The following is a 15,300-nucleotide window of genomic DNA, read 5'->3' on the forward strand; positions in this document are numbered from 1 at the left end:
TACTTATTTCAAAGTAAGCTTTTTCAAGAACTTAGAAGTTCGTGCCCCAGCCAAAGCCCAGATTCCTGCTAATCAGAATCGAGGCACAAACTCTCTCTGAGTTTTGCTAATGAAAACCAGAGCGTCTCTTAACAATGAAAGTTTCTTCAGGAGGCTGAATCAAAATCTCCAACTTATGTGCATAACCCCCGCTCCCAGTCTGCTGGAGGACAACTGGTGTTCATTATTATAAAGGGTAAATGGACCAGACCCCAAATGCTTGGCTAGCATCGGCCATGGCTGCCATCATTCCATCCCTGCTCCATTCTTAAGGGAGTCCAGGGCTTCAAATCCCTCTCGAATCAAAAGCCTGGCCATCTAGGCTGAGCCCCACTTGGGATCCAAATGTCCTCCCATCCCTTTACCTTAAGATCTTCTTTAAACCCCTGAGCAGCCTGTTCCATGTCCTCTTCCCAGGATCCCCTCCCTGGACCCTCTTGGCATTTTTAAGGGCAGAGCTGCTCCCCAGCCTGACACTCCCAGGGCCTGTAATCACCTCCACTTGGCAGCGAAGGGAGATATACCAAGATAAACCCCAGGAGAAGGAGGACTTGAATGTTTCTCCCTTTTCCCCAGTGTCCTTGACCTCCCACTGTGCCTTGGACCCACAGTAGACCGTCTCCTCCCTGAAGTCCCAAATCAACACCGAAATGAGACTACGCAGCCAATTTAATGCAGTTCTCGCTTTAAGCATCAGACAACAAAAAATAATGGAATAAAATCTCTGACAGTCTTCTCCCCTCTCAGGACTTCAGAGGAAATAAGAGATGAGATTACAGCCACTAGAATCTGTCTAACTGATTATTGGTGCTGGTGGTGACATGCTGCTGTTTACTGATTCATGGAGTGATAAGTAGCAAAGGCAGAGAGTCTGAGGATAAAGCACTATATATATATTCCTGGAGCTGTGTTCTCTCTACATAGCCACTTGAATCAAGCCATATGCACTGTGGGCTGACTTTGATTCTCAGTAACAACTGTTTAAAAAAGGACAGAGGCAAGGATTCCAGATTTGTTGACTTGTGTTGTTCTTGGGGAAGCAAGGGGAGTGAGGATTCTGTTTCCAGCACTTCCCATGGGAAACTGTTTCCAAAGGAACACAAATCATTTGCTGGAGGCAGGATATGTTAGTAGTAGTTTGGGGCTAGCGGCAACATATGCCAAGCCCTTCAAAGAGGTGTGGGCTTAAACAGAAGGAATTTCTTTTTTCTTTTACTCTTATTTGCCAAAAACAAATTCCTTCTCCTGGCTTATTATGAGAACTAACAGGAGTTCTTGCTGTGGCACCATGAGTTAAGAATCTGACTGCAGCAGCTCAGGTGGCTGCAGAGCCACAGGTTCAATCCCTGGCCCAGCACAGTGGGTTAAGGATGCTGCTTTGCCCCAACAGCAGCATAAGTCTCAGCTGCCACTCGGACTCAATCCCTGGCCCAGGAACATCCATAGGCCACAGGTGCAGCCATTAAAAGAAAAAAAAAAAGAACTAGCAGTACTCAGATGTGATTATAACATAGTCTGAAAGATATATGAGAGGTCCCGTGAGCACAAGGAGAATTTTCAGCCAAGAAATTTCAGACTAGAATCCTGAGGTTGACCAGGTAAGCAACGCTAGAAGGTTAGGTTCTGATGATGGTTTTTTACTTCACTGAATCATACAGTCAAACATTGATTCAATAGGTTTCACATGCCAGGGCTGAACTAGGTTCTAAGGATGGGATGAGAGTAATCGGCTGTGGCAAGGTCCTTCTTCAAAGCACAGGGGTGCCTCTGCTGATACGACTGTCTGTCTGAAGTCTCCAGGGGTGTGCACCCTCCCTGTAACTGCCACTCAAAGGAAGTCCATTCTTGCTTTGGCCCAGAGACCATCAAGAAAGTTCTTTTAGAGGGCACAAGAGTTGATTCACTCCTATTCTAGAACCCCAGCCAAAGTCACAGGTCCAGCACATTGCAAAGTTAGAGGACCTCTGGTTCCACTATCCACCTGATGCTTGAGGTCCCTCTGTAGCATTCCCAGCAAGGCAGCAGCAACCCGTGCTTAAGTGCCTCCCATGCCAGGAAACTTCCTACCTTCTCAGAAGTGCCTCTCAAGTTACCTGGGACTCAGGACTCGGATTGAGCTGACTTCTGCCTCCGTGAAGCTTTCATCCATTGGGTTCTACCACTTAGAGCCAGGCAGACCAAACCCAACCCTTCTTCCCCAAGATGCTAAACACATGCCCTGAGTCCTCCCTCCTCCAAGCTGAGAACTTGTAGTCCTTTGATCCCTTCATCACTGAACGAGCACCAGCTACTGAGGTTACCACTGCACCATCGCAGTTGCTAGAAGCACTACCTCCATCATTTCATGTTATTCTCAGAGCCACTATGAGGATTTTATGCCCATGTTACAGATGGGAAAACTGAGACTCAGAGCTGTAAACTGCTCGAAATGTGCTTGCAATAAGGCCAGCCAAGGTCACATTTACTTTTTTTCCAGCCATATTGCATAGTTTACACTCAACTAGCATGCCTCTTCACACGTGGTGCTCTGAAGCCATATTTTTCCAGTGGGAGCTGTTGGACCTGTATGTGGGAACTGACATTTTTCCCCATGCATTGATCTGGTTAAATCTGGCTCCCTCATCCCCTAGTTTACACCCTTTGGGATAACGATTTTTTTTGTTTGTTTTGCTTTTTCGGGCCACACCTGTGGCATATGGAGGTTCCCAGGCTGGGGATCGAATTGGAGTTACAGCTGCCAGACCAAGCCACAGCCACAGCCACAGCAAGGCAGGATCCGAGCCGTGTCTGCGACCTACAGCACAGCTCACGGCAACGCCACTTCCCTAACCCACTGAGCGAGGCCAGAGATTGAACCCTCATGGTTCCTAGTCGGATTCGTTTCTGCTGCGCCACGATGGGAATTCCGGAATATTGTTTTTTATCTCCAACATGCTTACTGGGTTTCCAGCTTCGTGCTGTACATTAATTTAATAAACCTCTCTCTAAATATTCATGCAACTCACAGGTTAAAAGGGAAAAAAAATCGGAATGCAAGAGCAAAACTCCAAAGTATGTCACCAGACACTTCCCACTGGATTAACATTTACTTTTAAATCAGCCCCTTTAAAAATAGAACTCTTTCATCAGTAACTATTCCACTCACTCATCCTTTCTCCTGCCAAATACCATGCTGACTTTCAGCATTCTGGATGAACTTAATCACACAAAGTTTGCTCATGGTGAGCCCGCACTGGGCACAAGCATCTATGGCTTCCTCTTCTAGGTGCTCATGTGCCAGCCCTTTAACCTTCTATTAGGCATTCTTGAAATCTATTTAGTTGCAGATTCCATCTTCTTCCTTGGTTGGAAATCCAAAATCCTTGTGGTTGCCTCCAATTTTCCAAACCACTTACATTCCCCGTGTTCACAAAGACCACCCAGAGCGGTTTGGGTGATCGAGTTTGACAGATTTCTTCCAATAACATGGGGTATACTTTTCCAGCCTAGAAGACCACAATGTCTGTTTCAGCATCTATGAAACAGAGGCTATACTGCCAGTAACCCCACAGGGTGGTTTGATAATCAAATGGCATAATGTACCCAGAGCACCAGTAACACGTAGAAAAAATCCCCCCCCAAGAATGGAGATAACAAGTCACAACACTTCACGTCTTCTTGAATGTCATGTCAGCACCTCCATCTCAACTGGCCTTAAACCCCAACTTTTCTAAAAGCTGCATTGTTGCCTAAGTTTCTTGATTCTATACATGATGCTACTTTCTGGCAGTCACTGGGGCTTGACACGCAAAGACATCTGTGATGCCTCACGTGTCTTTACCTCCACATCAATCCGTGTTAAGTCGGACAGACTCCAGCCCTGCAGTTCCTCAGACACCATCGCTTTATTCCATCCTGTGGTCAACGTGATGGACTGGATGTTCATGTCCCCACAAAGCACAGATGTTGAAACCCTCACCCTCAAACGTGATTGTGTTTGTTGACAGGGCCTGTGAGAAGATGACAAAGGAGGGATGAGGTCCTACGGGTGGTGGGACCCTAGTGCAATAGGGCTGCTGCCCTTAAAAGAGGGGCAAGAAACCTAACTTTCTCTCTCCACTGTGAGGACACAGAAGACAGCTATCTACAAGCCAGGAGGAGAGCGTCCCCCAGGAACAAACTGGCGAGCACCTTGATCCTGGACTTCCCAGCCTCCTGAACTGTGAGAAACACATTTCTAGTGTTTAAACTGTCCTGGTGAGGGTATTTTGCTGTAGCAGCCCGAGTAGACTACGAAAGCCACCACCTTACTCGGGGCTGTGGCACCTGGTTTGCAGCCAGAGTCTCTTGACCCACCCCATCTCCCGCCCCTCTCCCCTCCAATCCACCTCTCTCACTACTGCCTACGTCAGCTTCCTAAACTCTGCCCCCAAAGCATCAGTCGCTTCCTACTGTTTACCAAATTGAGCATAAACATACCTACTTCAAAGATATTCCAGAGAAGCTTCACAAAAAAACCCTCTTTATGATCTCAATCTATCCCTGAAAACTCATACCCCCAATTCCCTTTACTTTTTTTTAATTTTTTTTTTTTTGGCCTCACCCACATCATGTGGAAGTTCCCGGGCCAAAGACTGAACCAGCACTACTGGCAGCACCCTGAGCCACTGCAGTGACAATGCCAGATCCTTAACCGGCTGCACCACCAGGTAACTACCCACCTCATTCTTTTTTTTTTTTTTTTTGTCCTTTATCTTTTTAGGGCCGCACCCACGGCATATGGAGGTTCCCAGGCTAGGGGCTGAATCGGAGCTGTTGCTGCCAGCCTACGCCAGAGCCACAGCAACACCAGATCGGAGCTGTGGCTATGACCTACACTACAGTCCATGGCAACGCCAGATCCTTAAGCTGCGCCATGACGGGAACTCCCCACCTCATTCTTGATATACCCTCCACTCCAGTCAAATGAAACTTTGCCCACTTCCTACAAAACACCATTGATCATTTGCATTTTTAATTGATCTCTCTTTTTCAGGAACGTATTCAGCTACAAGAAAGAGTAACTGACAAATAATGATGGAAACAGTTGGGAGTTTATTATTGTCCTACAACAAGTTCAGAGGTGAGAAGTTGCTGCATTAGTTTAGTTGCTCAATAATGCCACCAGAGATCAGGAATTCTTTTTCTTTTCCCTACTTCAAGATTAAAATATAGGAATTCGAGTTCTCGTCGTGGCGCAGTGGTTAACGAATCCGACTAGGAACCATGAGGTTGCGAGTTCCATCAGTGGGTTAAGAATCTGGCGTTGCTGTAAGCTGTGGTGTAGGTCACAGATGTGGCTATAGCTGTGGTATAGGCTTCAGCTCCGATTCGACCCCTAGCCTGGGAACCTCCATATGCCATGTGCGCAGCCCTAAAAAAGACAAAAACCAAACCAACAAAAAGATTAAAATGTGGCTGCCACACCTCCAGACACCAAATCTATGTTCAATGCATGAAAAATAGAAGAGAAGAGAAGGAGCATGGCAGCCAAGTCAGCCTCTCTTGCTAGAAAAAGTCAAAACATTCCCAGAGCCCCCATCCCCTTGCCTCCTGCCCTACCGCTAACTCTCACGTAGGACTCTTTGGCCAGGATTCTATCACGTGGCCACCCTTACCTGCAAGGCAGGCAGGAAAAGTGAATGTTGCATCTGCAGGAGGCACACGCCAACAGTGCCCACCACAAAATTGGGACAGTTAGCAAAAAATAAGAAGGTTGTGGATATTGAGTAGGCAGCGAGCACAGTCACAATTTCACTACTCATTTCTGGTGGGAGGATTTTATATTCTCTTCAATATCCACCAAAATTTCTTGCACATACTTTATGTTCCATATCATATACATATAGACTGGTGGTAGCACCAGTTTATGATTGCCTCTGAAGAGTTCCACACTCTATAAGTCTTGGCTGGCCTCCGTCAAGTTTATTGTAAGAAAACAAAGAGTAAAGGAAATTATCTTTGTCCTCAAGTCAGGGAGGCGAAGTGACTGTTGCTAAATTACTTCTCCCAAAACACGATTGTTTTTGGATCGGTTTCACATCCCTGGCACCAACGCTCAACGTTTGCTCAGCAAAAGCTTTCTTCACGGGATAGTAAACATAATAACCCTGGCCTTGGTCAAATTACTCTGACATCTATATTTCTCTGGCTTGATTGGACAAGGTTTTACTATACTGCTGATGGGTTAGAAGCAATATAATTAAACACCATTGCATGAAGAACTGTGAAAAGGCAGGAGGTAGCCATTGGAAATGATGCTACAGAATAGCTACTGCATGTAAGGAAATATTTAAGTAAATCCAGACTATAAAGCAGAGTGCAGAGTGTACCAATCCATAATCACAGGCAGGGGTGTTTCTATGTAGATGGGGCCGGGATTTAAGTCAGTATACAAATAAAAACAGAGAGGTTTAAAAAAATATTTACTAAAATGTTGACAGTGGTCATCACGGGGCCCTGCATTAGAGGTGGCTTTTATTCATTGTTTTGGCTTGTCGGTATTCTCCAGATTTTCCAAAATGAATCTGCGTCGTTTTTATAATGAAAAGCAAAAGGGGATGTTTTTCTTTTTCCTAACTTTCAGGATTTTTAGGAGAAAAGCCAGGCTTCTGATGCTTTAAGTGACGATCCAAATTAGATTAGATGAGACAAGGGCTGATGAACTTAAGTGGCCACAAATTTAAAAGCGCCTCTATTTATGACACCGAAACCACTCGAAGAGCAAGCATGAGTCACCGACTCTTATTTGCAGTTTTAGAAGTACAAGAAGTGAAATACAAAGACAGCTTGAACCTGAATGTAGGAGGGCACAACGGAAAATCACTTTCTGTGGAGGTTTACTTACGTGTCTCATATCTTCAGAGGTTCCCATTCACTGTGAAGTGTGACCCCAAAACAATGGAATCATTCTGGCAGATAGGAAGGATCTTCAGTGCCATGAATGCTGCCACCTGTACTTCAAGCCTCCTTGAATAAACAAATGCTGGCAAGCTCCCTGCTCTTCTTCTTTTGTTTTAGTAATGGAAAGGCTTTACACAGGATGGACTCACATCGATTTGACGACAGTGACCATGACATTCAAGTGATTCCTATTTTACATGCAGTGCTGAGCTGAGTGTCTGCTTTATCTTCCTATTCACATGACAAAGCAGCTGCTTATCAGTTACAACTGGAGCAGAAAAGGCTGGAAAGGCCTAGAGAGCCTGGGATAATGGCTGTGGATTGCTCTTGGATCTGGTGTTCTGAAATTAACCCCTGGAAATCTCAGCAAAATCATGATCTGCCTTCTAGAAGACTCAGGTTTCAACAAGTTATTCTTTCCACTATGAGGTGCTGTGATTAAGACTTACATGATATTTTGCTATAAAATAATGACTTGAGTTTAAAGGTATACTGTTGTTTTTTATATTAAGAAAAGAAATGAACGAGGGTTAGAAATGATATTGGGTCTAAGAAAATACACTGATAAAACCCAAGTGGTAAGAAAAAGACCTTGAAGATATAAAATACAAGTGACAGCCATCATTGAGATTTGATCCCAGTTTCTGACTGGCATTAAGACTTGTTCTAAGCTCAAGGCGGGGAAGAACACAGGTGTCTTTGGATTTTCTTCCGGGTCGTCCTGCCCGGATCCCAAGACAGAGAAAGAGGCAGGAATTCCAGATAGATGCTCAGTCCAGAAATAAATTCAGTGCACCAGGCTGTGCCTCTGAAATTTCCAGGAGGACAATGGTCTAATCCCATAGAAAAGTTAACTTTCTACAAAACGGTCAAAGATGAAAGGACTGTTGTCAATTCAGCACTACTCGTCCCTTTGAAGGGCTCCTCATTTAAGCATCACGTTAAAAAAGATGCAAACTATGGTGTTGGGAGTGGGTAAGCAATGAGATCCTGCTGAACAGCATAAGGAGTGATGTCTGATCACTGGCGATGGAACGTGATGGAGGATAATGCGAGAAGCGCAATGTGTATATGCGCGTGACTGGGTCACTTTGCGCTGTAGCAGACACTGACGGAACACTGTACATCAACTATAATTTAAAAAAAAAAATTTTCTTAAGCCAAGAACCGCATTTCCCAGGATCCCCTTCCCCATCTGTGCTGCGTTAGTTTCCCAATGAGAGGCAACCACTGGAGATCTGCAGGAAGGACAAAAAGCACCTCATTCTCTGAAGGCAGATGAAACAAGACACAGGGTCGGGTAAGAGACTTATTACGGCTTCCCAGTGAACTCCTTTGAAGCCTCATTTTGGTGGATCCGGCTCAAGCCAATGACGGGGGATTGTCACGCTCTTCACTCCAATTCCCCGCGTCTTCCAATGGCTGGATAAACCACTCCATCCAACATGAAAACCCTTCGCACCCCGGGCACAGAGGATTTTTAGGGCAGCGGAACTCTTCCGCATGATACTAGAATGGTAGATACACGCCATCGTACATTCGTCAAAACCTACAGGCTGTGCAACACCAAGAGTGAACCCTAATGTGAACTGTGGACTTTGGGAGATGAGGTGTCCATGTGGGCTCTTCGACTGTAACAAAGGTTCCACTCTGGGGTGGGATATGGATAGTGGGGATGAGGCAGGCGATAGATGCGCTCCGGGACAGACAACTACAACTAGCCTTGTCTTTACATTTCCTGAGGCAGGAGAGAGGTGGACTTTTGGGTAACCTTTACAACCAGCCACCTAGCTATACTACAAGATAGAAATAACAACAGGCACAAGGCAAATAACTGGTACTTGTCCTCTGTGAACTTGTTAAACAACAGTGATGATAGGATCACAAGAGGGGCTGAACCCTGCTTGGGTAGAACAAGAAGTGACGTACCCCCCATCCTCAGGATCAGGGAGACCCCAACTATACATGCACAGAGAGACCCCTCTGGGTCAAAAAGGAAGGGGGTGCCAGACCATAGTAAGTCCGGATAACTTTCCCGCCATGCTCTGCTTGGGAATCCATCTTGGCCAAAAGATGCACACACAGATCAGGGGAGGGCCCTAGATCGGGTCAGGTGTGAAAGATAAAGCAAGTTAACTGGCCAAAGGAACAACGACCATGAAGAACGGCCCTACGTAAGCAATTTAAATCACCTCTCTGGTGCCTCCTCATTCCAAGGGACCCCCGCACCCCCTCTTCTTCTTTGGGTGTGTATTACTGCTTTACTTCTGCAGTAAGTAAACTTCAGTTTAGTCTAACAGTCTAGTCTATTAGATAAATAGACTAATACTCTGTATTCCTGTGCTCGCCCACATGTTGTACTGTGTTTCTAACAATAAACTGTTTTTACAGTCTTTGCCTCCTTGAAATATTCTTGCTTTCAACGGGCAAGAATCAAGGCAATTCTGCTTTCAGCCTCTAGCTGGTCGAGAGGCTAGGATGCCTGGTTTTCATCCAGGCTGCCCAGGTTCAATTCCTGAGCAGAGAATTAGGATCTCACTTGAAGCCATCACCCACTGCTGCCTCTCTGAAATCAGGAACATGTGGAGATGGGGGACTCAGGTGTATGGAAATTCACTGTGCTTTCCGCTCAGTTTTGCTATGAACTTAAAACTACTCTTTAAAAAAAAGTTTTTTTAGTTGGTTTTTTTTTTTTTTTTTTTTTTTTTTTTTGTCTTTTGAGGGCCGCACCTGCGGCATATGGAGGTTCCCAGGCTAGGGGCTGAATCGGAGCTGTAGCCACCAGCCTACACCAGAGCCACAGCAACGCGGGATCCGAGCCGCGTCTGCAACCTACACCACAGCTCACGGCAACACCGGATCCCCAACCCACTGAGCAAGGCCATGGATCGAACCTGCAACCCCATGGTTCCCAGTCAGATTCATTAACCACTGCGCCACGAAGGGAACTCCAAAAAAAAGGTATTTTTAAAAAGACTTCTTTGTACCTGGAATATAGAGAATAGCTTCTGGTTTTCTCATTAAACCTGAGGAACCCATGGCCTTGCTAATAGAATTGTACTGGAAACCTAAGAAAGAGCCATATGAATACCACGGTAAAGGTGAAAACTTTGGGAATATAAGTATTCAGACTGTTGTGAGTGCAAATACAAAGCTTCAATCTCTTGTAAAGAGGATTTCGTTCGAATTATTACTATTCTCTCCAAATTTATAAAACGACATTTTTACTGTTTTGCAGTTTTGATATTTTTCCTTAACTACGTTATATTATGAGGTTATGCTATGTTTTATGTCATTTTTGGAATTCAGATAAATCTCCATCTCCATTTGCAAATCTTGCCAAAAGTATATGAAGGCTCCAAGCACAGGTCCTGGGTTACGGTAGGAGCTCAATCCATTTTCATGTCAATTCTCATTTTGTCCTGTTTTATTAAGCACCTTTCTTGTATGTAAGCTAAGGGATAATCCCTGCCTTCAAGGAGTTTGTAATCTTTTTAAGAAGACAATGTACAGATAACAAATGAATAATAGAAACTGTGAAAATTTCACAGAGCAATTCAAGAAAACATCCTAAGGTCATGTTAACTGCCATAGAGAGGATGCCGGCAGAAAAATAAACAGTTAAGAGGTGGTACCAACACTCCTTGAATATTCATCATCTTGGAAAACCGCAGGCACTTTTGGAAAACCAGACAGTAAGCATGAGCCAAGGCAATGGAAAAATCCTTTTCCTCCTCAACATTCTCCTCCATAATCTTTTATATCCAGTATGATTCTTCAGGTTGAATGGAGCCAGATATTTAAGTGGATTAATTGTTATTTATAACAACATTCTGAACCATGAAGCACGGGTGACTTCCCATCGCCGCTCTCCACTAAATTGTGCAACTGTAATAAACAAATAAATGGAATTTGCCTCCCTGCCAAGGATGCGCTGCTGTCATCTTTCCACGACGGTCATCAATTAAAGGATTAAATAATGAATGAACTGGCAGAGTTCAACTATCATCTTCAGACTCAAACTCCAAAGACGCTCCATGAACAGCAGTGTTCAGGGATTTATGGGTTTCATCTTCCTTCACCTCACTCCATAAGGTGCACAAGGCCGTGAACACACTCAGGCACAGGCACACATGTATTTGCACACGACTCTCTCCCATGGCATCTTTTGCCATTTGCATGGTTTTTTTAACTAGGTAATGAACTTAGTAAAATCATGGAGGGAAACATATTCACGTTGGAGGAAAGTTGCTTTGATCCTTTCACTTAGAACAGAGCTCTGGTAACTTGGCTGGCAGTCTCTACACCTGGAGGGAGGCCAAGAGAAGACACGCACTCAAAATGCCTAACCAGCAGACGCTCAACTTGACACGAGGGACACGGACTTGGAAGAGGGCTGTTTCTCACAGGGGCTTCCAGCTGCCCAGAAACACCCACCTGGAGTGCATTTTCTCCAGAGTCTAGTGAAGCTACAAGAATGCATGAGATCAGCAAAGATTTAGATAAAGACAGGATGCCCATCCATAATGCAACACTGAGAGGTTGTTAGAGATATTGATTAATCATAGCGGTAACTTACATTTACAAATCCTTTACAATGGGACAGGCACAATGCCAAATACTTTCCATGGATTATCTCATTTAAGCCTCCCAATAATCCTATAATGTAAATACAGTGATTAACCTGGTCTTTGAAATGAGAAACCTGGTGCTCAAGGAAGTTAAATAACAACAACAACAAAAAATCACACAGCTGGTATGTGGAGCAGAATTGAGACTGAAACCAGTCAGATGGATTCCAGAGCCTCCTCAAATCACAGCCACATGTCTAACTTCTTTTACATTTTCAAGCTCTCCTGAACTTTTGAGATTCCTTGTAGAGAAGGAAAATACCCATCATATTCTCCACAGACTCTCCCTTAATACCATAATGAGACACAGACTAATCGATAGAGGCACAAATACACATCCACACCTGTGAGTGTGTGCACATGCACGTCTACAAACACACACACACGTGCACCAAGCAGGATGACTGAGGGCCATAGGGAGAACACCCTTCATTCTCTCTGACAGCCAGGCAGGATATGCAGATTGAATCCAGCTCTCAGGTACTAGCAACCCTGCTATCCCTCGAACCATCAGAGGAGTATCACAGGCTGGCTACTGCCCCAACACTAGACAGGTAACATCCCCTGGGAGTCCTCAGTACCTTAGGAACCTGCAAGTCCATAGCACAACATGGGGAGACCACACAGAGCCCGAATGCGGGCCGAGTCCACAGGGAGGTAGCAATCAGCAGCAGCCTCTCCCAGAGCTAGCCCAAGGGAATGATGATCAGGTCTGGTGCTATGCAAACACACAGGTTGAAGGTGACCCACTCAGCCCCCAGCCTCGTGCCCTTCCACCCTGACACCAGGACAAGGGGGATCATTGGTCTGATCTACTTCTGACACCAAGCAGGGCCCTGGGCGGTTCTTAGGAACAAAAGCCTTTGTGTCCCCCAATTCTTGTTTTGGGGGAATAAGCTTCAGCCTCCATGATCTTCCCTAGTTCCAAAGGGCCGGTTCAAAGAGTTGCTAATCAGGGAAGGGAGGGAATGCAGAGACGAGGGTGGGGGGGGTGGTCAAGAAACAATAGTGCAGCCTTGGCGCAGGGTCCTGGTTCTCCCTCAAGGGATACACACAATAACATCTTTGAGTGCTTCCGCAGAACTAAAACCCCCAGCAAATGAAAGATGTTAACTATTTGATGAAGCTTTCTTCATTCCAAAAAGGAGGACCACCAGAACCAGCCCCCGGTCCACGCAACACCAGCTTTGAAGAATGCAAGCTTGCACCTACCCCGATCCTAATCTGTGGTCCTATTTTTCACCCCCAAACTATAAAACCATCACTTATTCTCTCCCAAGGGAGGGTACAGTCTTGAGGACATTAGCCTGCAGTGGCCTCCTTTGCCTGGCAAAGCAATAAAGCTATTTTTTTCCTCCTTCACCCAAAACTCTATCTGGCACCGGTGGACAGAGGCCGAGCTTCACCAACACCTCCTTCCCTATCCTCCCTGCCAGCTGTCCTCCTGAGACATCATTCCTGCCTGATTTGCTCATATTGGCAGTGTTGGCTGAGGGTGGTCCTGGGCAGGGGGCACGGAGGGGAACTTTATGACTTCCTAGGAATGATCATGGCTCCCAAGGTCCAGGGGCAACTGTGTTCCCTTCAGAACTTGGCCTTTGCCTTCCAAAGGCACATGTGGTGTCTGGAAACATTCCTGTGTCTTGAAAGCCCCATCTGCTCCCTGATGGAAGCTGCCCACGCGAAAGCTAAACTTCCCTCTGTTGTTTTATAAAGAGCAGAGCCTCTTTCTCAAGGCTCCAAATAAAGTCCTTCCTTCCCAAACATAAACACTGACACCCAAATGTCTGGTTCTATCGGCTCTCTTCTCAGTTCACTTGCTAGGGGAGCTGCATCCAGCAAAGTGTTTTACCAAAGTCCTTCCTACCTCCCAGAGGCATGGCTGAAAAGGAGCACAGCCGCAGCCCCCTCACCCTCTGCGGCCTGGCCTAGGTCAAGAGAACCAAGGAGAACAGAAACCCCTGGCAGAAGTCACACAGCCTGAAGGGGAGGGCATCACAGAACAACTTGGCATTCATGCAGATGCTAATGCATTCATGCAACTGGGCTACTGGGCAGTGAGGAGCCTGGCCTTGAGGTCATAAAGGCAGGAATAAATCTTCTTTCCAATGTTGTTGTGATTTCCACCTCAACATTGAAAACAACACTGTGTATTTTTTTTTAGGGCCACACCCATGCACGTGTAAGTTCCCAGCTATGGTCAAATCAGAGCTGCAGCTGTCAGCCTACACCACAGCCACAGCAATGCTGGATCCTTAACCCACTGAGAGAGGCGGGGAATTGAACCTGCATCCTCAAGGATACTAGTCGGAGTCATTACAAATGAGCCATGATGGGAACTCCATCATTGCATTTTTCTGAATCATAGGTCTCTGATGAAGTTTGGGCACCTTAGATAAGAGAGGATGGGACACTCTACCTGGAAAATGCAGAAGGCTGACTAGGAGCAGACTCGACTGGAGAGAGGGGGGCGAAGTCCTTGGCAGGTCAGACTGGGCTCCTCTGCCAGGGAAGCTGTGTGCCAGCACCAGCTCTGGCTAGAGGTTATTACCTGGGCAAGAGGAGTCACAGGGACAGTTCTACCCTGTGCTCAGACCCCTCCTCCATCGCTGGCTTACTAAAAATGCCCAGTGTTTCCTCTACACACCTGGAGGAACATCCCTCAGCCCTGCTCCAACCCAGAGCTTATGAGAGTTTTATATATCACAACGCCAGCTGGATGTCTGACTCCAAACCACGTTCTGGGCCAGGGCTAGTGAAATTCTCCTCTTCTAGAGTACTTGTCTTAAAGATCCAGGTCTGTGGATAGGTACCTGATACAGGCACGAAGACGGCAGACATAGATTCGAGTTCCAATTTGGCTACACATCACTTTAAACACTCAATGCTTCAGTTTCCTCACCTATGACGTGAAGACCTTGAGAGAAACTGCCTCTTAGGGTTCTTGTGAGAATTACTTCAGGGCAAGCGCGTGGAAGAGGACTGGGCAGTGGCAAGTTCTCTATGATGTTAGCCGTTACTCTCGTTTCTACTCCCATGGGGACATCAAGCCACAGGCCACCAGAAGTCACACCAGAGTGAAAATTAAGACCCTGAAGATGAAATTGGTCTGCCAAGAGAAGCCAAGAAACCAGGTGGCCCCAGAAGAAGGGAGGCAAGAAGAGAGGTAGAAAGAATATCACTCTGCTGCCTTTTCAGTACCTCGATTCCCAGGCTGAATCCATAATTAGATACCTTGAGATTTCCCCCATATTATGAATATAAAGATGATCTTTTGTTCATTTTTTTATTTTTTTATTTTTTTTTAAATATGGAACACTTCACGAATTTGCGTGTCATCCTTGCGCAGGGGCCATGCTAATCTTCTCTGTATCATTCCAATTTTGGTATGTGTGCTGCCGAAGCGAGCACCATTTTTTTATTTTTTAATTGAAGTACAATTAATTTATAGTATTATGTTAGTCTCTGGTGTGCAACAGTGATTCAGTTATGTGTACATATACTTTTTCATATTCTTTTCCATTATAACTACAAGACATTGAATATCATTCTCTTGCTACCCATTAGGACATTGTTGTTTCCCTTGTTTATATATAGTAGTTTGTATCTGCTAATCCCAAACTCCCAATGCATCCCTCCCTACCCACTTTCCCTTCAGTTTCCCTTGGGTAACCCTTCAGTAAGTTTGTTTTCTATGTCTGTGAGTCTG

General features: G+C 45.5%; 1 non-coding gene across 1 annotated transcript; it reads right to left on the reverse strand.

Annotated features, from left to right (window-relative positions):
- Window positions 1-14,895: 14,895 nt before the first annotated feature.
- On the reverse strand, window positions 14,896-15,002 carry LOC125128579 (U6 spliceosomal RNA). Its single transcript, XR_007135278.1, has one exon. It is a non-coding gene; the product is annotated as a U6 spliceosomal RNA (small nuclear RNA).
- Window positions 15,003-15,300: the final 298 nt, after the last annotated feature.

Source organism: Phacochoerus africanus, chromosome 5 (genome assembly GCF_016906955.1).
Source record: "Phacochoerus africanus isolate WHEZ1 chromosome 5, ROS_Pafr_v1, whole genome shotgun sequence".
NCBI lineage: Eukaryota > Metazoa > Chordata > Mammalia > Artiodactyla > Suidae > Phacochoerus > Phacochoerus africanus.